At 38.1% G+C, this 23,969-nt stretch overlaps 1 long non-coding RNA gene across 1 annotated transcript; it reads right to left on the reverse strand.

Moving 5' to 3' along the window:
- Window positions 1-6,236: 6,236 nt before the first annotated feature.
- Window positions 6,237-22,815, reverse strand: LOC140505869 (uncharacterized). The gene is made up of 4 exons (XR_011967686.1): window positions 22,732-22,815; window positions 22,045-22,141; window positions 16,914-17,058; window positions 6,237-6,390 (listed from the first exon to the last, which is right to left on the reverse strand). It is a non-coding gene; the product is annotated as an uncharacterized lncRNA (long non-coding RNA).
- Between the last annotated feature and the right edge of the window lie 1,154 nt (window positions 22,816-23,969).

Genomic DNA, 23,969 nt, shown 5'->3' on the forward strand with positions numbered 1-23,969 from the left:
AGGTGGGAGAATCTGGAACTTTTCTGACAGGTGTTCTAGTAGGTTCACTCTTGACCTGGGCAGACAGGAAAACAGGAATGGAGACAAAATAAGGGGTTAATTAAGCTTACTTTATTCTAGTCTTCTCAAGGGGAGTTTGCTGATAATGGGAGCACCAACTGCTGCAGCATCCCCTGATCACTCTTCTCCAGGGGCGGGCAAGAATATAATAGGAGCTACAACTCCTACAGGTCCCCTAAGTCTCTGAGACTAACACACATTAACAAATTCCCCCAAGCCTTGATGGAGGCCGATTAAGGCACATACAGCATTCCAGTTTGTGCATTCCCCCCTAAGGCTCAATGGGGGCTGGTTGAGGCAAACACACATGCACGTTCCCCTTGTGCAACCCTATTCCCCACTTACTGACCAGTGCCTACTTAATTTATAGGGTAACAGACAAAGAAGGTAATTTGCCAGCAATAGCCTCACAAGTTTACATTACCTTTAGCAATATCATGATGACTTAGCACAACACACTTGAAGTGGGTGTTTACTAGCTGAAATCAAATGTTTACATTACCTTAAAATTATAATATGATTCCCATATGTTGTGGACATGTTTATAAACCATGAAACTGGGAACTAGAAATTATTATGGCCGTGGATTCTACAACTAATATCTTAAAAAGAATGACAAAAATCCACCTTACACACAGGAAAATCCACCTTCCATACAGCAGGGCAGTATAAACTGAGAGTCTGAAGTAGGACAAAATGGAGACATTCCAAACATAAACTGTGGACCGGGCTACCAAATATCATGTGTTTTACTCATTCTTATCCCTTACTTCCATTTAACTCTGCTAGGCTGTTTGAGAAGCAGCTGAGGTTTTGAAGTTTTGTTCTTTTCCCAGTTGTTTACTTTCTGTCTTAAGTTGTTAACTCTGTGACAGTTTGTTGGTGAACTAAAGTCTTAGGTTTTTAGATGCATTAATTAATCCTCTAATGAGTGGAAGAGGAGCAATTCTTCCTCCTTCAGAGATGAAAGACGTTTTTAGCCAGTAAGGTTGAGAAGCAATGCAGCTCCCCAGGTAGCAATGTAGGTTCCCTTGCGAAGGAGCCAGTCTATGCCTTGCCAGGACTGTTACACTACTGTAGCAACCTAGTCCTGAAAGGGTTGGAATTTGCTGATGAGCTTCCTTCCCATGCTAAGCTTCATGATGAAACAAAGAATAAAGGTGTCAAACCTTTGTTCATGGCCTAAATTTCAAATTTAGCCCTTAATTCTCCTGAACCAATCTCAGCTAATATTCACTCATGGCTTCTTGTTCAATCTTTGAGATTCTAGGATCATAGATAGAGACTAGAGGAGACCTTACAGGCCATCTAGTTTAATTCCATCATTTGGAGGTGAGGAGCTAAAACAGAGAAATTAAATGACTTGCCTAAGGCCCCAAGATCATAAGTGACATGACTGGAATGGGTTGCCTTGCATCTATGAGATGGACAAGCAGACCATGACCAGGAGCTTGGATAGGCACAAATGCAGAAAACCTGGAGCCCTTTCTGATGGGCAGTGGTTTAGTAGTAATAAGTAAATGAACTGGAAGATAATTCTCAAACTAGTACCTCAGCTGAAGGGGAGAGCTTTAGGGGAGAAGTGAAAAAAAATGGACCATAAAAGATGGTAGCTTCTTTTTTTAACAGGGCACAAGCTCATTAACCACAATGTAGGTGGTTAAAAGAATTGGTGAAAGAGCTGCATTACCACAATCCCCCTAGTAATACTGTCCAAGATATTAGGTTGACTCTGAAAATGGTTTAAGTTGAAGAGCAAATGAAGGAGAGCAAAGCTTGTGATTGCAAGGGGCAATGGGAAGCAGGGAACAACCCTAGATGGCTAGTAGGTCTGCCAGAGAACAAAGAGTCTATCAGGAGGAGACACTGGGGGTTTTGCAGTGCTAGGGATGTGAGTTGCATTTTGAAGCATGTGCCCTGCTCCCTGCATGGGCATCTCTTCTCACAGATGTCCTGGACAAATGTATTTTGCATGTACGGATGTCCCACTCATTATCATTAGGAAGAGATACTTTTCCCACTGAGTACATATGTATTTGTGGGAGAATAAGTTCAAGGTGTATGGGAGAAATGTTATATGATGGCTTTATTTACATTGTTATTTAATTGAAAAGACTTTGTTAGGAACTGAATATGTTCTGTGAGTGACTAGTAAGATGAAACACAACAGAGGACCTGTGACCTATGGCTTGGGGAGGGTTTTGACCTACATAGCAGTGGATAGAATGCTGGGTCTGGAGTTAAGGAGACCTGAGTTCAAATCTGACTTTGACCACTTGCTAGTCACTTAACCTCTATTTGCCTCAGTTTCCTCAACTGTTAAATGGGAATAATAATAGCATTTACCTTGTAGAGTTGTTGTAAGGATCAAATGAGATAATATCTGGTGCTTAATAGATGCTATATAAATTAGTTACCCTGAAAAATACTAGAACCTGAGGTAGCTAAGCCAGTAGTATGGGGGGGGGGAGGGGAGAAAGAGTACCCTGTGACCTATAGATAAGTTTTGTAGAAAAAATATAAACAGACCCATTATCTATAAATAAATTAATATATTTTGTTAATATGAAGATTCTCAAAGAAGGGGCAGGGTATGTAGTGGGTAGAGGGCTGGCTTTGGAGTTAGGAAGGGTTGGGTCCTAATTCCTCCTCTTACACATACATGTATGACTGTAAGCTAGGAATGCAACCTGTCAATGGTCAGTACAAATTCTCTGAGACTATAAATTATAGGCGGCTGCCAATACTTATTAAAGAGAGAGAGTTTTCTCACCAGGAATCCACCTATATTGATTAAATCATAGATCTGGATCCCATTCCTCAAAAAGTATGGATTTTGTCCCACATTAATAAATAAAGTTTATGTATGTGACATATACATATGCATATATCTGTGTACATATATCATATTTATTAAATACAGTATTTAAAACACATACCTTTATAAAAATAACATTTGGGTGAATAACTATGAAACATTTTTAAAAAATGTCTGTCATGCTAAATGATTACCCTCTATAGAACTATTTCTAAATTATTCATTAATCCTTGAGTTTAGTAACTCTGTTCTGCAGTAACTATCAGTTTTCTATCTCTCCAATTTCTCTCTGAATTCATAAATTTCTTTTTCCAGTTCTTATATTCTCTTAATAATCATTATATTTTCCTTCATTTTGGATTGATTTCTTTCACCACAGATACAAAATCACTTTTGAGAGAAAACTGAAAGAATTTTCTTCTCTCCTCTTTGGTGGGTGCTATGAATTGTCCGAGCCTCAGCATAAAGAACTTGGAAATGAAGCTTTGTTAAGATTGTTTCTAAGGAACTCATTACTTTCATCAGGACAAAAAACCTGTATATTCATCATATTTGTCATTTCTTATGGCACAGTAATATTTCATTACAGTTATGTATTACAATGTTTATCCATTTTCTAACTGATGGCTATCTACTTTGTTTGCAATCTTTGTTAGTACAAAAAAGTACTACTAGAGATATTTTGGTATAAACAGAGACTATCTTCTTATCAATAAATTCTTTAGGGTATAAGACTAGTAGCAGAATCTCTGGGTCAAAGGATTTGAACATTTTAGCCACTTTATTAAACAATTCCAAATTGCTTTCCAAAAAGATTGTATTAATTTCACAACACTACCTGCAGCTAGGTGACATAGTGAAGATAGAATTGGGCCTGGAGTCAGGAAGACCTGAGTTCAAATCTGGCCTCAGACATTTAATATTTGTGTGACTTTAGGCAAGTCATGTTGCCTGCTTCAGTTTACTCATCTATGAAATGGAAATAACAATAGCACCTACCTCCTAGGGTTGTTGAGGATCAAATTGGATATCTGTGAAATGCTTAGCACAGATTCTGGCACATAATAAGTGCTATATAAATGATAGTTACAATCATCATCATTTTCATCAACTGGAATTTCTCCTCCCCCCTCCCCTGAAATATCAGATTCTATATATAGGCACTACTACTGCACATAGATTAAAAATAATTTGTCCTACTCACCTGTAAAAAAATTTATACCACCTCCACCTCCAAGGTGTATAGATAGACCCAGCCAGAGGAGTCAGAGAGAGCCTGGATTTCCCAAGAAGGGTGTAAAGGGGATAATCCAAGAAGTACCCTTCTGTCATTTCCAGAATAGGAAAGCCTAGACAGAGATAAGGGCAGATATTGTCCTCATTTTATGCCTCCAATTGTGGCAAGTCCCTAGAAAAATCCTGGGCATTTTTACCCCATTTTAGCCAAAGTTGTCAATCCCAGCCTTGCTTCCAGTGATGGCAGCTATTTCTAGATGTGAAATTTAAAACCCTGGAATTCTTCCTCTGGCATAACTCGTTGTGCATGTAGAATTTTGTTCAATCTGCTTAACTAACAAAGCACTTTCACAAAAAAAGGCTGGACTAGAACTTTTCCAGTGCCCAGAGTGTGACAGAAGCTCTTTTCCCTCTGCTCACTTTACTGTATGTAGGAAATGTTGTATGCTGGTTAGAATGCATCCTTCTCCTGCATCAACTCCCTATCTCCCTCTCGTTCCAACTCATGTTTTAAAATGTACATTTTGTTTTGGGCCCAGTAGGTCTGAATCACTGAGTGATTGATTAAAAACTTCCATATGGTCAATAATAGATGTTATTTAACTCGTCTTTTTCCTTTTCTCCCGCTGAGATTGCTAAGAATTTTTCTTCCTGAATGGTTAGAAAAGCCCAGGACCTATCCTTACTGATAAAATCAAAGGTATATTCTGTTGGGGATGGAAGCTCAATTCCATGTGGACAGTCTCGGGCGGGTAAAGGTGGGAACTTCTAAATCTTAGAGTTCTCATGAGGCCCCCCATGAAACACCAGGGAATCGAGGAGTGAGACCGAGCTATCTCGTGTATTTCCGCCTCTTCCCATGAGAAATGTGATGGGAGGAGCATCCCCGCCCTCGAGACTGTCCCGGATCTGGGCACACCTATTGTTATCTAACAGGCACGGTATTCAGGTGCAAACTACACTGCCGGAGAGCTTAATTAGGGTCAGGAAAGCCTGAAGGCGCTCTTAGCGCGGAGGGGCCCTGACAGGATAGAAGGCTCCGTTTTTCCTCTCTTCGCTCTCCCCTCCCCCTCTCTCCCCACTTACACTTCTACTTCCAATCTCTTACTGTAAGATCTTTGCCTCCTTGGGAGATTTCTCTCTCCCTCCTAAGGAAGAGCTCCCCCTGCACATGTAACCAGGACCCTGAATAAAGCCTAACCCTTGTTCGACTCCGGAAAGTCTCTTCTCTCATACGTTTATCCGGTTTGGCCAACCGAAGACCTGGGACAGGTAAGGTAAGACTCGGGTAGCCCTCAGGCCTCTAGGCCTGGCAATATTCAAATAATATTAATAATGATGATGATAGCTAGCATGTATATAGCACTTTAAGGTTTGAAAAATGCTTTACAAGTATTACCTTCACTTCAGTTTTTTGATCTTTTTATTTTTTGCCCAATGTTTTTCTGAACATTCTGAACTCTCAGGTGATGAAAGAAGGCATGTTTTAATACACAGGCAAGGATCCATGTTAGAAATGTAATCACACTGAAGAGATTTACTTGCCATACAATGGATAGGCAAACATATGTGTGTATGTTGTGTGTGTATGTATGTGTGTGTGTGTGTGTGTGTGTGTGTGTGTGTGTACAATCGAGTGGATGTTAACATAAGATTTGCCATCTTTTCCATAATGAATTCTTAGATATTGATTCTGAATTTGGATAGCACTTTAAAATGTCACAGTCAATCTGTATAAATCCATTCCAAATATGGATGATTATTCAATCCTGCACACAACTACAGGGTTCTGTCTACTTGCTTTTATGCTATGACTTGGTCAGATGTTCCTAGGATCATAGTCAGAATGTGGATGTCATTCTAGATCTGCATTTTCATTTGTTAGATGAGGAACCTGAGATCCAGAGTAGATAAATGCCTCTTGCCTATTGGCAAACAGGTAAAGTAGGAGACCCAGAATTTGAAGGCAGGTCCCTTGGTTGCATATTTAGCCTTCTTTCTACCACTTCATCATCCATTTGAGGACAATGGCAACATTGGGAGTCACTGGACATGATTAAAAGGGCTCTCTAAGACAAAGATAAGTGAAAGCAAGAAAGCAAAATGGTATACAAACAACTAATGCCAAGGAGGAAGAAACTTTTATTTATTCCGTTCTAATTTTTTTCATTAAAAGGCACAACAGAAGTATTACCAGAGCCATCTTGCAAGCCTTCTTGCAGCCTTTACCAGTAGAGATCTTTGTGCAGGTGATGATGCTCTCTTCTTTCTTGCATCTAGGAATAAGAACAATTCAGCAAGTAAAACACTGAAAACTATCTACATTTATGAGTAAAGAACAAGAATATCCCATAGAGGGGTGGAGCCAAGATGGCGGAGTAGAAACACACACATACGCTAGCTCCAAAACCACAGCCCATAAAATATCTGTACAAAAGAACTGCCAATAAATTCTGGAGCAGCAGAAGCCACAGAAGAGTGAAGCGGATGAGATTTCTGTTCCAGAGAGCCTGAAAACCTCTCACAAAAGGTTCTTCTTGCTGCAGACGCGGAGCAGAGCCCAGCCCTGCATTGGCCACCCGGCACCGAGAGGAGCAGATCCAAGTGGGGAGCAGATCCGAGCAGGATTCAGGGATAGAATCTCCAGCAGCCGCGTGGGTCCCTCCACCCACAGGTGACAAGGGTCGGTGAGAGGGTCTCTTTGGCGGGTCGAGAGCGGAGTGGGGTGCCCCCATAACTCAGGCCCCCTTGGGAGGCAGCAGTGGAGATGGGAGCAGACCAGGGCTCCCCAAGCAGGCAGGAGCCTGGATCCATTGTTGAAGGTCTCTGCATAAACCCCCTGAGGGAACTGAGCCCCTGAGGCAGCCCTGCCCCCACCTGAGCACCTAAACTTGATCTCACACTGAATAGCAGCCCCGCCCCCGCGGAAGCCCTGAGGCTGGGGAGCAGCATTTGAATCTCAGACCCCAAGTGCTGGCTGGGAGGATCTGGAGGTGAAGTGAGTGTGAAGAGGATATTCAGAAGTCAAGTCACTGGCTGGGAAAATGCCCAGAAAAGGGAAAAAAACCAAGACTATAGAAGGTTACTTTCTTGGTGAACAGGCATTTCCTCCCTTCCTTTCTGATGAGGAAGAACAATGCTCACCATCAGGGAAAGACATAGAAGTCAAGGCTTCCGTATCCCAGCCCACTCAATGGGCTCAGACCATGGAAGAGCTCAAAAAGAGCTCAAAAAATTTTGAAAATAAAGTTAGAGAGGTGGAGGAAAAACTGGGAAGAGAAATGAGAGACATGCAAGCAAAGCATGAAAAGCAATTAAACACCCTGCTAAAGGAGACCCAAAAAAATGCTGAAGAAAATAACACCCTGAAAAATAGGCTAACTTAATTGGCAAAAGAGGTTCAAAAAGCCAATGAGGAGAAGAATGCTTTCAAAAGCAGAATTAGCCAAATGGAAAAGGAGATTCAAAAGCTCACTGAAGAAAATAGTTCTTTCAAAATTAGAATGGAACAGATGGAGGCTAATGACTTTATGAGAAACCAAGAAATCACAAAACAAAACCAAAAGAATGAAAAAATGGAAGATAATGTGAAATATCTCATTGGAAAAACAACTGACCTGGAAAATAGATCCAGGAAAGACAACTTAAAAATTATGGGCCTACCTGAAAGCCATGATCAAAAAAAGAGCCTAGACATCATCTTTCATGAAATTATCAAGGAAAACTGCCCTGATATTCTAGAACCAGAGGGCAAAATAAATATTGAAAGAATCCACCGATCACCACCTGAAAAAGATCCAAAAAGAGAAACTCCTAGGAACATTGTGGCCAAATCCCAGAGTTCCCAGGTCAAAGAGAAAATATTGCAAGCAGCTAGAAAAAAACAATTCAAGTACTGTGGAAATACAATCAGGATAACACAAGATCTAGCAGCTTCTACATTAAGGGATCAAAGGGCATGGAATAGGATATTCCAGAAGTCAAAGGAACTAGGACTAAAACCAAGAATCACCTACCCAGCAAAAATGAGTATAATACTTCAGGGGAAAAATTGGTCTTTCAATGAAATAGAGGACTTTCAAGCATTCTTGATGAAAAGACCAGAGCTGAAAAGAAAATTTGACTTTCAAACACAAGAATCAAGAGAAGTATGAAAAGGTAAACAGCAAAGAGAAGTCATAAGGGACTTATAAAAGTTGAACTGTTTACATTCCTACATGGAAAGACAATATTTGTAACTCTTGAAACTATTCAGTATCTGGGTACTGGGTGGGATTACACACACATGCACATGCACACACACAAAGAGACAGAGTGCACAGAGTGAATTGAAGAGGATGGGATCATATCTTAAAAAAAATGAAATCAAGCAGTGAGAGAGAGATATATGGGAGGAGAAAGGGAGAAATGGAATGGGGGAAATTATCTCTCATAAAAGAGGCAAGCAAAAGACTTTTTTAGTTTAGGGAAAAAGAGGGGAGGTGAGAGAAAAACATGAAGTTTACTCTCATCACATTCCACTAAAGGAAGGAATAAAATGCACACTCATTTTGGTATGAAAACCTATCTTACAATACAGGAAAGTGGGGGATAAGGGGATAAACAGGGTGGGGGGGATGATGGAAGGGAGGGCATGGGGAGGAGGGAGGAGTTTGAGGTCGACACTCATGGGGAGGGACAGGTTCAAAAGAGAGAATAGAAGTAATTGGGGGCAGGATAGGATGGAGGGAAATATAGTTAGTCTTATACAACACGACTATTATGGAAATCATTTGCAAAACTACCCTGATTTGGCCTATATTGAATTGCTTGCCTTCCAAAGGGAGGGGCTGGGGAGAAAGGGAGGAAAAGAAGTTGGAACTCAAAGTTTTAGGAACAACTGTTGAGTACTGTTCTTGCTGCTAGGAAATAAGAAATACAGGTAAAGGGGTATAGAAAGTTATTTGGCCCTACAGGACAAAGGAGAGGATGGAGACAAGGGCAGAGAGGGATGATAGAGGAGAGAGCAGATTGGTGATGGGGGCAATTGAAATACTTGGTGTTTTGGGGTGGGGGAAGGGGACAAGGGGGGAGAAAATTTGGAACCCAAAATTCTGTGAAAATGAATGTTAAAAGTTAAATTAATAAATAAATTAAAAAAAAAAAAGAATGTCCCATAGTTGGGTAGGGAACCTTGTCATCATCTTGGCAGCATGCATGGTGTAGTATCTAGAACACAGTATTAGGAGCAAGGAGTCTCAAAGTCTCTACACTATGTGACTATCTCAGGGATGGGGAACCTGCAGCCTTGAGGCCATATTTGGACATCTGAGTCCTTGAGTGCAGCCTCCTAAGTCCAAGTTTTACACAACAAATCCTTTTATTAAGGGGACTTGTTCTGTGAAGTTTGGATTCAATCAAAAGACTACACTTGAGGACCTAGAGGGTCACATGTGGCCTTGTGGCCACCAGTTCCCCACCCCTGGACTAGCTAGCTAACTAAACTTCTGGTATTTCATTTTCTTCACTTATAAAATGACAATTGGGTTGAAGTAAATATTTGCCATCTTCTCTTCCAAATAAAGATGGATTTAGGGAAACAAAATGCTGATTAAGTCCACAAAATAAATTCAATCAGCCTAACAAGGTCATGTTCATGGTAGTTAGCATGAAGAGGGTAAAAGAAAGACAAGCAAAGAAAGAATGTAATACTCATCCTAATTCAGATAGTTTCTAATCCACCAGCTTGTTCTCTTCTAAGCTTATGTGATCTGAGTCTCAAAGCCCATTGCTGTAGGACTCTCCAACTTTGTGAAGATAAATGCTTTGCACCTGTGTAAGGAGCAGGGTAGAGTGGGCGAAAGTGGCAGAGGATAGCTTTGGTCTCTTCAAGTCTCTCTCTTTAGTGTTCTTCTAGCTTTTCTGCAGTTGTTTTAGGCACTTCTGCCTTCCAACTTGCAAAGAGAAGATGGAAGATGCCAGTCCTACTTTAGGTTGCAGAAAGAAGACTCAGGGAGGAATCATGAGAGGGACATGAGAGGTCCTGGCAGTTTCTATCTTGTCTCTCTCCCCATCTTGCTGCACTTGAGACTTTGGAGAACTTCCCCTTTAGTAAGATCTAGGACTCTCTATCTTAAAGTGAATTACCTTGGTCCCTTGTTTGATATATTTTTTCCTATGTAAACGTTCTCTGAATTCCATTTTCCTTTGATTTGATTATTGCTATGTGCAGTCATTGTGGAATTGGTACTTGATGGGCAAGTACTCAAATCTTGGATACAAAACTTGGGGTCCTCCTCTTTTCCCCATAATGAAATAGTGATTAGAAGTTAGAATAATAGTATTTAAAGAAGCAGATGGATATAATTCTAGCTTAGTACCCTCACTCTCTGAGGAGCGTAGAGCAGTCTCCTGTGTCCTGTTGCTCCTCTTGTCAACAATGAAAATCTCCCTTGAAGAAAGGAGTGGGTCAAGAGAGAAGAGACCAGAGAGGTGTATTTGGCCTCTTTTTTTTTTCTTCAATTTTTTAACATTTTTATTTCAAGTTTTGAGTTCCAAATTCTGTCCCTCTCTCTTCCTTCTTCCCTGAGATGGCAAGCAGGAAGATATAGGTTATACATGGGCAATTGTTAAATATTATGTGTTATTATGTAAAACACTTTCATATTAGTAATTTTGTATGAGAAGACTCGAATAAAAGATAAGATGAAAGTGACAATTGCATGCTTCAGTATGTATTCTGTCAATATCAGTTCTTGGTCTGGAGTATGCTTCATCAGTAGTTCTTTGGTATCATCTTGGATTATTGTATTACTGAGAATACTAAGTCATTCACAATTATTCATTGAGTGATATTGCTGTTACTGTGTACAATGTTCTCCTGGTTCCATTCACTTTGCTATGTATCAGTTCATGTAAGTCTTTCCAGGCTTTTCTGAAATCATCCTGCTTGTCATTTTTCATAGTACAATAATATTCCATTACAATTGTATACCACACTTTGTTCAGCCATTCCCCAACTGATAGGCATTCTTTTGATTTCCAATTCTTAACCACCACAAAAAAGAGCAGATATAAATATTTTTTTACCAGTAGGTACTTTTCCCTTTTTTTTTTTTTTATATCATTGGGATATAGACCTAGCAGTGGTAATGCTGGATCAAGGGGTATGCACAGCTTTATAGGGCAGAGTTTCAAATTGCTCTCCAGAAAGGTTGGATCAGTTCACAACTTTACCAATAATATATTGGTGTCTCAGTTTTCCCACATCCCCTCTAACATCCAACATTTTCCTTTTTTTGGTCATGTTTGGTGTGAGGTGATATCTCAGAGTTGTTTTGATTTGCTTTTCTGTGATCAATTGTGATTTAGAGTATTTTTTTATATGACTATAGATAGCTTTGATTTTGTCTGAAAATTGCCTGTTCATATCTTTTGACCACTTATCAATTGGGGAATGACTTGTATTTTTATAAATTTGACTGAGTTCTCTATATATTTGAGAAATGAGGCCTTTACCAGAGACACTGGTTGTAAAAATTATTTCCCAATTTTCTGCTAATTTTTTTCTGATCTTGGTTGCACTGGTTTTGTGCAAAAAGCTTTTCAATTAATGTTAATCAATATTATCCATTTTGTATTTCATAATGTTCTTTATCTCTTGTTTGGTCATAAATTCTTCCATTCTCTACAAATCTGACAGGTAAACTATTACTTGCTCTCCTAATTTGCTTATAGTATTAACCTTTATATCTAAATAGTGTACCATTTTAACTTTATCTTTGTATACAGTGGGAGATGTTGGTTTATACCTAGTTTCTGCCATACTGTTTTCCAGTTTTCCCAAGAGTTTTTGTTAAATAGTGAGTTTTGTTCCAAAAGCTTGGATCTTTGGGTTTATCACATACTGGATTACACTATGGTCATTTACTGTAATATAATTTGTACGTGATCTATTCCACTGATCCACCACTCTGTATCTTAACCAGTACCAAATTTGTTTTGATAATTACCACTTTGTAATACAGTTTGCTAATATGGCAGGACCTCTTTCAATTATTTTTCATTGATTCATTTGACATCCTCAAACTTTTGTTCTTCAAGACAAATTTTACTATTATGTTTTTCTAACTATAAAATAATTTTTTTGATAGTTTGGTATGGCATTGAATAAATAGATTAATTTTAGGCAGAATTATCATTTTTATTGTATGGGCTTAGCCTACCCATGAGCAATTAACATTTTCCCAGTTGTTTAGATCTGACTTAATTTGTGTGGAAAGTGTTTTATAGCTGTGTTCATGTAGTTACTGGGTTTGTCTTGGCAGGTAGACTCCCAAGTATTTTATGTCATCTGCAGTTATTTTAAATGGAATTTCTCTGTTTCTTGCTACTGGTTTTTGTTGGTAATATATAGAAATGCTGATGATTTATGTGGGTTTATTTTGTATCCTGCAACTTTGCTAAAAATGTAAATAATTTCAAGTAGTTTTTTAGGTGATTCTCTAGGATTTTCTAAGTATAACATATCTGCAAAGAGAGATAGTTTTGTTTCCTCATTGCCTATTCTAATTCCTTTAATTTCTTTTTCCTCTTATTGCTATAGCCAACATTTCTAGTACAATATTAAGTAACAGAGGTGGATGGTCTTCCTCCTTTTGAACCACATGATGACACCCCCTTGCTACATGTAGTGGACAACTCTTGCAACACTTATACTTGTTTGCAAAGTTCTAGGCTTCATGATACAAAGTAAGAGTATAGGTAAGCAGTGTTACATAGAAGCTACATTTTATAGTGAACCTAATGTGAATGTTGTCCGTCAAACAGCTAGGATAGCTATTCTCCATAATTTTCTCCATTTTATATGCTAGCAATTACGTATCTCAAGTGATTCCGTCTTAATGTCATCTAAACTAAAAGTATTCTTCTGTATGGCCATGCCTTGAAAGAATGAATCCTAAAACAGATCAGACTTTTAATTTTGGGGGGGTGTGTGTCTTTTTTTAGGTTTTTTCCGCTTAAAATTTTTATTGTCATCTTTTAGTTTTTCTTTTTTAAAAATTTAATTTATTTTTAATTTTCAACATTACCTCCACAAGATTTTGAGTTCCAAATTTTCTCTCCATCTCTCCTGTTTCTCCACCCCAAAACAGCATGCATTCCAATTAACCCTTCCCACAATCTTCCCTCCCTTCTATCGCACCCCTCCATTCTCTTATCCCCATCCCATCTATTTTCTTGTAAGGCAAGATAGATTTCTATACCCCATTGCCTGTATGTCTTATTTCCCAGTTGTTTTTAACATTTTTAACATTTGTTTTTAAAACTTTGAGTTCCCAAATTCTCTCCCTCCTTCCTTCCCTCCCCATGCACCCCCACTGAGAAGGCAAGCAATTCGATATAGGTTATACATGTGTAGACATGCAAAACACTTCCATAACAGTCATGTTGTGGAAGACTAACTATATTTCCCTCCATCCTATCCTACTCATTTATTCTATTGTCTCTTTTGACCCTGTCCATCCTCAAAAGTGTTTACTTCTATTTATTCCCTCCTCCCACTTGCCCTCTCTCCTCCCCTCACCCCTATTTAACCCCTTCCCCCTATTTTCCTATAGTGTAAGATAGAGTTTCCTACCAAATTGAGTGTGCATCTTATTCCCTCCTTAAGCCACATCCGATAAGATCAAGGTCCATTCTTTTCATCTCACCTTTCCCCTCTTCCCCTCCACTGAAAAAGATTTTTCTTGCCTCTTTTGTGTGAGAAATAATTTACCCCATTCTATTTCTTCTTTTCTCCTCCCAATATATTCATCTCCCATCCCTTAATTTTATTTTTTTTTGGATATCATCCCTTCATTTTCAACTCACTCTGTGCCCTCTCTGTCTATATGTATATAATCCCTCCAACTACCCTAATACTGAGAACAGTCTCAAGAGTTACAAATATTATCTTTCCATGTAGGAATGTAAACAGTTCAACTTTAGTAAATTCCTTATGATTTCTCTTTCCTATTTACCTTTTCATGCTTCTCTTGATTCTTGTATTTGAAAGTCAAATTTTCTATTCAGCTGTGATCTTTTCATCAAGAATGCTTGAAAGTCCTCTATTTCACTGAATGATGAATTTTTCTCCTGAAGTATGATAATCAGTTTTGCTGAGTAGGTGATTCTTGGTTTTAATCCTAGCTCGGCTGACCTCTGGAATATCATGTTCCAAGCCCTCCAATCCCTTAATGTAGAAGCTGCTACATCTTGTGTTACCCTGATTGTATTTACACAATACTTGAATTGTTTCTTTCTGGCTGCTTGTGATATTTTCTCCTTGACATGGGAACTCTGGAATTTGGCTACAATATTCCTAGGATTTTTTATTTTGGAATCTCTTTCAGGAGGTGATCAGTGGATTCTTTCAATATCTCTTTTACCCTCTATTTCTAGAATATCAGGGCAGTTTTACTTGATAATTTCTTGAAATATGATGTCTAGGTTCTTTTTTTGTTCCTGGCTTTCAGGCAATCTGATAACTTTTAAATTGTGTCTCCTAGATCTGTTTTCTAGATCATTTGTTTTTTCAATGAGCTATTTCAAATTTTCTGCTATTTTTTCATTACTTTGGTTTAGTTTTATAATTTCTTGATTTTTCATAAAGTCATTAGTTTCCATCTGCTCCATTCTAATCTTTAAGGAATTATTTTCTTCAGTGAGCTTTTGAACCTCCTTTTCCATTTGACCAATTGTGCTATTTAAGGCATTCTTTTCTTCATTGGCTTTTCGGAACTCTTTTGCCATTTGGGTTAGTCTGTTTTTTAGGGTGTTATTTCCTTCATTATTTTTGGGTCCACTTTAGCAAGCACTTGTTTTTCATGATTTTCTTGCATCACTCTCATTTCTCTTTCCAATTTTTCCTCTAGTTCTCTTATTTGATTTTCAAAATCCTATTTTTAGCTCTTCCATGGCCTGAGACCAATTTATATTTTTCTTAGAAGCTTTGGATGTAGGAGATTTGACTTTGTTGTCGTCTTCTGTTTGTATATTTTGGTCTTCCTTGTCACCAAAGTAAGATTCTATAGTCTGATTCTTTTTCCACTTTTTGCTCATTTTCCCATCCATTTACTTGACTTTTCAGCTCTTTGTCAAGGTAGTTCTTTGCTTCCAGTAGGAGTGTGTGTGGGGGTATATTGTCAGTCACTTGATCCCCCCATAATCTGTGGGCCTAGAACTCCAGAAACAACAGCTGCCCTGCTGTTACTGTGGCTCCTGCAGGCTCCTCCACTCACTCTGCTGCCCTGGGGCTGGGATCAGACCACTCTACTCTCTCAGACAGGTCCCACAGTTTTTTTCCATTGACCTTCCAATTAGTCCTCAGCATTTTGGTGTTGTGAAGTCAGGAAACTGTCACAGCTGCCAGTGATTCAGTCCCCTTGAGGTCTGCCCAGGTCCTGTCTGTGCCTGCGTGGCCCACACTGGACTGATCTCTGCTCCCAACACAGCATGATAGACACTTCCTGTTGACCTTCCAGGCTGTCTTGGGCTGGAGATTTGTTTCACTCTAGCATTTTCTGGCTTCTGTAGCTCTGGAATTAGTTTAGAGTCATTTTTTACATGTATTTGGCTGGGTTTGGGGGGGAGAGTTGTTGCAAATCCGTGCTTTTACTCCACCATCTTGGCTGCACACCTCCATCAGAATTCTCTTTTTAAAAAAACTTATTTGTTTTCAGTTTTGTACAATCACTTCCATAAATCTTAGATTTCCCCCCCTCCTTCCTTGAGACAACATGCAATCTTATATGGGTTCTACACATACATTCTTATTAAACACATTTTCACATTAGTCATGTTGCATGGAAGAATTAAAATGAATGGGAAAAACCATGAGAAAAACCCAAACAAAACAGAACACAAGAGAAGGACTCTAAAACACCTATAGATATTCAAGGAAAAACAGCTTGGACACAAGATCAGCTAAATTTTCTGGAAGGTATAAAAGTTTCTTTTTAAAAAGAGCTAAAATTGGAGCAGGTAAGTGGTTCAGTGGATAGAGGAATGGTGCTGAAGTCAGGAGGACCTGAATTCAAATCTGTCTTGAGATGCTTACTAGCTGTGTGACTCTGGGCTTAACCCACTTAACCCCAAGGACCTAAAAAAAGAGCTAAAATCACAACAAAAGAAATAATAAAAGAAATCCCTCTCAAATCTCTTAGAACTAGTGGGCTAAGTGGAAATAGAAAGAACCAAACAATCACTTTCTTGAAAGCATCCAAAAATGAAAAGCCCTGGGAATACTGTAACAAATATCTAGAGCTTTCAGGTTAAAGAAAAAAAATCTTGTGAAAATCAGAAAAGGAAAAACACACAAAAAACATACTCAATCACATATAATCTAATCTAGCAGTCACATCTATAAAATAGCAAAACTGAGTATAGTTCTACAGAGGAAAAAAGGGTCTCCAATGAAATAGAGGGTTTGTAAGCATTTCTAATGAAATTATTGGAACTGCATAGAAACTTGTTTTTTCTTGACCATATGTATTTATAGCAGGGTTTTCTTTCTGTCTCAATGAGAGGGGGGAGTAGCTATTGGGGAAATCATATTAAGGCAAAAGGAGAATCTAAACTTGCTAATTTTCTCAAATATGTTGATGCTAAAAACACAAAAAAAGTATCTTGAAAATGGGAAAAGAGAAAAGTACAAATTGCCCAAACCAGGAGAAAAGGGATTTTTATCCTTGCGGTCTGCTCTTGAATTTTTAAAAATATAACAATAGACCTTGAGATACTTGATTGTTTCTGACTCACAACATTGGTTCAGACTTACCTAAACTGGAAGATTCACAGGCCTCTCTCACTCCTCCAGAAATGTTCACAGATGGAGGTTCTTTTTCTCCCAATTTTGACTCCATGTCCATCTTAATTGTGGTTTTCTTTTCACAGGCTGATAATTTGTTTTCAGCTTCTGATATCTGAAAATTTTCAAAATATGCTTGTTCTTTCATTTTCCAATTATTCCAGCTTATTTTTAAAACTCTCTTTACTTTCATAACTCATTTTCCTGAGTAGATGATATTTTCCCTGCCCAGTGCATCTTTGCACTACCTGCTCCTCAGTAAACTCATTACAGTTCATTCACTCATCATATATTTATTTACCTGAAAGTTGCTTGTCTGCTTCTGTGGGAGAGATGAAATTGAAAATACATGGCCTCTGCCTTTAAGAAATGTATAATACAAGGGGTAGCTTGATTCTTCAAGATGGTGGAGTAAAAGCAGGGACCCTTTCCTGAGTTCTCCTCCAAAACCCTCCAAATACCTCTAAAAATGACTCTAAGCAATTTCTAGAGCTACAGAACCCACAAAATGACAGAGTGAAACAAATCCCTAACCCAAGACAATCTGGAAAATCTACAAGAAGGGTATTTCAAACCAGGCAGAGAGTGGAGTATAGTCTGGCATGGGCTGCACTAGCACAGATGTGCCATAGCAGGCCTCAGGAGACTGAATCATTGGCAGCTGTGGCAGTTTCCAGACTTCTCAAATCACAAATACCAAGAAGGTCAGTGGGAAAAACTTTGTGGGACCTGGGTGAAAGAGAAGCTTGCTATCTGGCTTGCCCAGCCCCAGTCCCAGGACAGTAGGGGTGGTAGCAATGGTGGTGGCTGCTATGGTGGCAGCAGTAGCAGCAATGGCAGCAGCAGAAGCAGTTGCAGTTGAAGAGGCTGCTTCCAGAGCTCTGGGCCCACAGCTAGTGGGGGATTCAACAACTGATACAAAATCCCTAAAGACTGGGACAGTACACTCACCCCCACTCTCACCCCCACTGGAAGCACAGTCCTACCTTGACAAACAGTTAGAAAGTCAAGTGTTTGTCTGGGACGATAGGTAAATATCATAAAAGAACTCAGACTATAGAATCTTACTTTAGTGACAAGGAAGATCAGGGTATATAACCAGAGCAGGACAGCAGAGTCAAAGCTCCTACACTGAAAGCCTCCAAGAGGAATGTGAATTGGTTGCAGGCCCTGGAGGAGCTTCAAAAAGGATTTTGAAAATCAAGTAAGAGAAGTAGAGGAAAAATTTGAAAGAAAAATTAGAATGATGTAAGAAAATCACGAAAATAGAGTCAACAGCTTGCTAAAGGAGACCTTAAAAAAAATACTGAAGAAAATAACACCTTAAAAAATAGACTAACCCAGATGACAAAAGAAGTTCAAAGAAGCCAATGAGGAGAAGAATGTCTTAAAAATCAGAATTAGTGATATGGAAAAGGAGGTCCAAAAGCTCACTGAAGAAAATAATTCATTCAAAATTAGAATGGAGCAAATGGAAGCTAATGACTTTATGAGAAATCAAGAAATTATAAAACAGAACCAAAAGAATGAAAAAATAGAACACAATGTGAAATATCTCATTGGAAATATAGCTGATCTGGAAAATAGATCCAGGAGAGATAATTTAAAAATTATTGAACTATCCAAAAGGCATAACCTAAAAAATAGCCTAGACATCATCTTTCAAGAAATTATCAATTAAAGCTGTCCTGACATTCTAGAACCAGAGGGTAAAGTAGACATTGAAAGAATCTAGCAACTGCCTATGTAAAAAAATTCTTAAAAGAAAAACTCCTAGGAATATTGTAGCCAAATTCCAAAGTTCCCAGGTCAAGGAGAAAATATTGCAAGCAGCCAGAAAGAAACAATTCAAGTATTGTGGAAACACAATAAGAGTGACATAGGATCTAGCAGCTTCTACAGTAAGGAATTGTAGGACTTGGACTATGGTATTCCAGAGGTCAGAGGAGCTAGGATTAAAACCAAGAATCACCTACCCAGCAAAACTGAGTATCATACTTCAGGAGAAAAAAGAGACATTTAGTGAAATAGAGGATTTCCAAGCATTCTTGATGAAAAGACCAGAGCTGAATAGAAAATTTGGCTTTCAAATACAAGAATCAAGAGAAGCATGAAAAGGTAAATAGGAAAGAGAAATGATAAGAGACTTATTAAAGTTGAACTGTTTACATTCCTACATAAAAGATATTTGTAGCTCATGAGACCTTTTTCTCAGTATTAGGGTAGTTGGAGGAAATAGATTGATTTTATATATATATATATATATATATATATATATATATATATATATATATATATATATATATATATATACATAAATAGATAGATAGATACATAGATAGGTAGGTAGGTAGGTAGATGATAGACTGATGGGTGGATGGAAGGCACACAGTGAGTTGAATATGAAGGGATGATATCTAAAAAATAAAATTAAGCATCGAGAGAGGAATATATTGGGAGGAGAAAGGGAGAGATAGAATGGAGTAAATTATCTCACATAAAATAGGCAAGAAAAAGATTTCATACTGGAGGGAAAGAAGAAGGAGGTGAGAAGGAAGGAGTGAACTTTACTCTCATTGGATTTGGCTTGAAGAGGGAATATACACTCAATTGGGTATCTCACTCTACAAGAAAATAGAGGAGAAGGGGATAAGAGGTGGGGGGATAATGAAAGGGAGGGCAGATTGAGGGATGGGGTGATCAGAAACATACACTTTTAAAAAGGGATAGGGTTCAAAGGAGAAAATAGAATTATTGGAGGGTGGGATAGGATGAAAGGGAATGTAGTTAATCTTTCACAACATTATTATCATGGAGGTGTTTTGCATAACTACACATGTAAAACCTATATTGGATTGCTTGCCTTCTCCATGGTGGTGGGGAGGGAAGAAGGGAGAGAATTTGGAACTCAAAGTTAAAAAAAAGAAATGTATAATACAGTAATTAAATAGAAGAGATATAGATGCACACATACAAATAAGAGAAAAATGTAACAGCTCTATGAATGGTGCAACTCCTTATAATAAAAAGGGAAAATGAAGAGACTACTTCTAGCTAGGAGGATATGTTAAATACAGAGGGTTTATATTTAACCTCTTACAAAGGGGCTGAAGCTGACTTGAAGGGAGGGCAAGATATGTAGAGTCAGAGATAAAATAGTGGCTTTGCTGGTAGGAAGAAGAGTATGGACATGCCAGTTGGATGGTGCATAAGGCATTTGGAAAAAGCCAAGTAAGGCAGAGTATTGCAGTATCAGTTTTGTAAAGGTGCATTGTGAGGGAAAAGCCTGGAAAGACCTCTTTGGAGTTAGATGATGGAAGGCTCTGAGTGTGGACTTTGTTTTGCTAATGAGCAGAGGATTGGGTATGATCCTAGTGGGCACAGAAACCTTGCTTACATAATGGCAGAACCACTGTCAGTAGTCTTTGAGAAATGCTGAAGAAATACCAGAAAGCCTGGATGTTAGAAGATGTACCCATTTTCCAAAAGGGGAGATAACTTTTTAAAGGAGCTTCTAGAAACTCAATCTATCATAACATTCTAAAATATATAAAATTGATGGCCTGTGAATAGGTAGAAAAGGGAAGCCATAATAATGGAGAGCCCATGTGAATTCTCTAAATATATCACATTCCCCCCTCCCCCCAAAAAACCCCAATATCATTTTGGTTGAAAATAATTATCTTAAAAGTAATTTCCTTGTTTCCTCATTACTGTCACTCATACCACCAACTTCCTGGCCCTTATATTCACAGTTTTTAATTTTTTATTCTCAACACCCATCATGGCCTATTCCCTGATCTAGCTATTTCTAATTACTCTGCACCTTAGCAACTCTCCCAAATCATTCAACTAAGTTCACAATTCATTGTACGTAGACTGCTCTTTCCACCTCTGTGCTTTTGCCCACTCCATCTCTCCCACCTAGATTACTTTTCATCATAGTACCTACTTCTCAGGGTTGTTGTGAGGACTGCAAGATAATAATTGAAAAGTGCTCAGCATAGTACTTGAAAGCATGTAGTTAATGCTATATAAATGTTAGTTATCAGCAGCAGCAGCAGCTGCAACAGCATCATTTTTTCCATCTTTCTACCAATCCCAGTTCATCAAATCCTTCAAAGCCTAATCATCTATTCTTCTTTCTGGACTTAAGAATTGTAACTGGAAACTAAATAAACCAGCTATATGACTGTTGGCATATTATAAACTGAGTCATGCTGACTATAAATCTGAGTCATGCTGAGCTACAAAACTAGCTAATGATGCTGGGGAGTTGGGATAGATGATTTAAAGGCGACTTCTGCCTCTTATTGGCATCAGTTCTATGTTGTCAAGTTTGCTTTTCATGATCTAGGAAAGCAGCCTTCATAAGCAAAGTAATGGTTGTGAAGATTGAGAAAAATTGTTTGGTCTTAAGAGAATGATTTGAAAGCACCATCCATTTCCCATACAATTATGTGATCATGACAAATCTATATATATGCTTTTTTAATAGATGGGAATGAGTCACCTGGGATCTTGACTTGGAAACACACACTTGTGAATCAATAGTGAATACATATTACTAATGGCACTTGAAAAGCATAATATTATGCTACTTTAAAAAATCCCTCCCTAATTCAGAATTCTTAGGAATAAAGTAAGTGGCATTCACTCTTCAAAAACATTCCTGTTTTTGACTTCCCGACAAAACTGCCACTTATTCCCAAGTTGGGAGCCTTGCTTTTATTCCTTTCTTAAATATCCTCCTCTTTCTCTTCCTTCTCCTTTTTCTGTTCCTCTTTTTCCTCCTCCTTTTCTTCTCTTTCTCCCCTCCTTTTCTTTTTCTCCTCCTTCTCTTCCTTTTCTCTTCTTCCTTCTTCCTCTCCTCTTCCTTCTTCACCTCTTCCCCTCCTTTTCTTTCTTCTCTTCCTCTCCCTCTCCTCCCCTTTCCCCCTTCCTTTCTCCTCTTTCTACTCCTTTTCTTTCTCATCTCCTTTTCCTCTTCTTCCTAATTGTTTGTATCCCACAACATCCATGAGAGTGCATACAAACAGACACACTATAAATCATTGTGGAATAGAAATGGGAAAATTGTTCATGAATTGAACTGGCTCACCATGGCATATGCTGTTTTGAGGAATTCGGCATCTTTCTGGACTTTCCTTCTCAGAGCACTTTTTATTACTAGTTCCCTTTTATGAAATTCAATTTCTCTGGAAGAGAAAAACCAAGAGCATGTGTTATAAGCAGAGAGAGTGCTGACTTCGGAGCCATAAGCTTTGGGTTCTAATATATTAGATTACATTAATTGCTACCTGTATAATATCCATACCAACTTATCAATGATTGGCTCACGTCCCCTTTAATATTTTATCCATCCATTTCTATAGCTACATCCTTTCCTTTTCATTCCAAGTACACATATGTGTTTCTATATACCCTTTTTCTATTTTCCTCATTTTGCATATATGTTTCCAGATTTCTTTTTATTCTTTATGCAGACTGATTTTAGTTTCTTGTTTTATTTATTCCTTTATATTGGTCAGCTAGAACTTATTCAGACATTTCTTTATTTGTAAGGCATTTCATGTATCTCAAGGTTTTTGGAGTAATATAATACTACTATAAATATATGTGTACACATACTACTTTTCCTTCATTTAGTATATTCCAAATAAAGGCATCTCAGGGATGTAGGGTTGTACACTATAATTTTTGTAACCTGACCAGGATATCGTTATGTTGCACTCTAAAGATGTTCTACTATTTTGAAATCCCACTTGTAGTAGATGATATAGTGTACCTGGTTCTCCAGAGTGATGCCAGAGTTGAAACTTCATTATTTGTGGTTTCCTTTTCAGTGATTCTGGTTGTTTACCTCTTTCCTTTAGAAGGAAATCATTTTTAGAAAAAGATAATTAAAATATAATTCTAAAGGAAATAAAAGTCAAACATTTTTTTTTAAAAAAATACTAATCTGAGACTACTCTCCACTTATGTTCTGATCCTTTTGTACCATGCAGGAAAGATCTCTGAAAGAGATAATGGTCATGCCCTCAATATTCCTCCCTTCCAAGGCAAAACCCATAAAAGTATAATATGTACTGTGACCCTGCTCTCAAAGATTTTGCTACAGTCCAAGCCAGAAAGAATTATCAGTTTTAAGCCATTCAGTCTACAAGTACTGTAGAGGATAAAGCGCTTATTCTACAAAGAAGCCAGTCACATTAGTCCAAATTTATAAGCATTGAAAGGAAATCAGCAGGATATATCAGAAGAAACTTTGAATCTCTGTAACTCAACATAAATAATTTTTCAAAATTTAAAGAGCAAGTATGGCCCAAAGTGGAGATGTGAGAAGAGACTACCTCCTTAGTCCTCAACTCCTTTGCAGAGGTGGATGGTATAAAGATGTGGAATATTGTATTTTCAGATATTTTTGGTGTATTGATTGGTTTTGCTAATTTTTTCCTCTTCTTACTCCTTTTTATTATTTAAAAATATTATTTCGTAGAAGGTATGGTCATCCCAAAAGATATCAATAAAATTAAGAATTTTTTTAAAATTGAGGCTATTTCAATAGTCTGAGCAAGAGATTATATGACCCCCAACTAGGATAGTAGTGGTTCATGTGAGTAGAAAGAAAGGAGTTGCCTGGGATGTTATAGAGGCAGAAGTGGCAAGATTAGTTAATTGATATGATATAGGGAATGAGGGAGAGTGAAGAGTTGGAGATGACTCTTAGAGAATAGAAGATTGACTGGAAAGAAAGCAGTATCCTCAGTAGAAATAGGAAAGTTTAGTGGAGTAATAAATTTTGGGGGAAGATAAACCCCTTCCAATTTGTACATATTGATAACATGAGATACTTAATGAATGCATGTTGACTGATTAGGTCTGAAAGTCAGGAGACAGGTGCTTCCTAGACCTATATATTTTGGTGTTGTTTTTGAAATTATTAGAGAGAAATTACCATTCAACCAAATGGAGCTGATGAGATCACTAAGAAAGAAGGTGGTGAGAAAAAAAAATTACATGAGG

This window comes from Notamacropus eugenii, chromosome 5, assembly GCF_028372415.1.
Source record: "Notamacropus eugenii isolate mMacEug1 chromosome 5, mMacEug1.pri_v2, whole genome shotgun sequence".
Lineage (NCBI taxonomy): Eukaryota > Metazoa > Chordata > Mammalia > Diprotodontia > Macropodidae > Notamacropus > Notamacropus eugenii.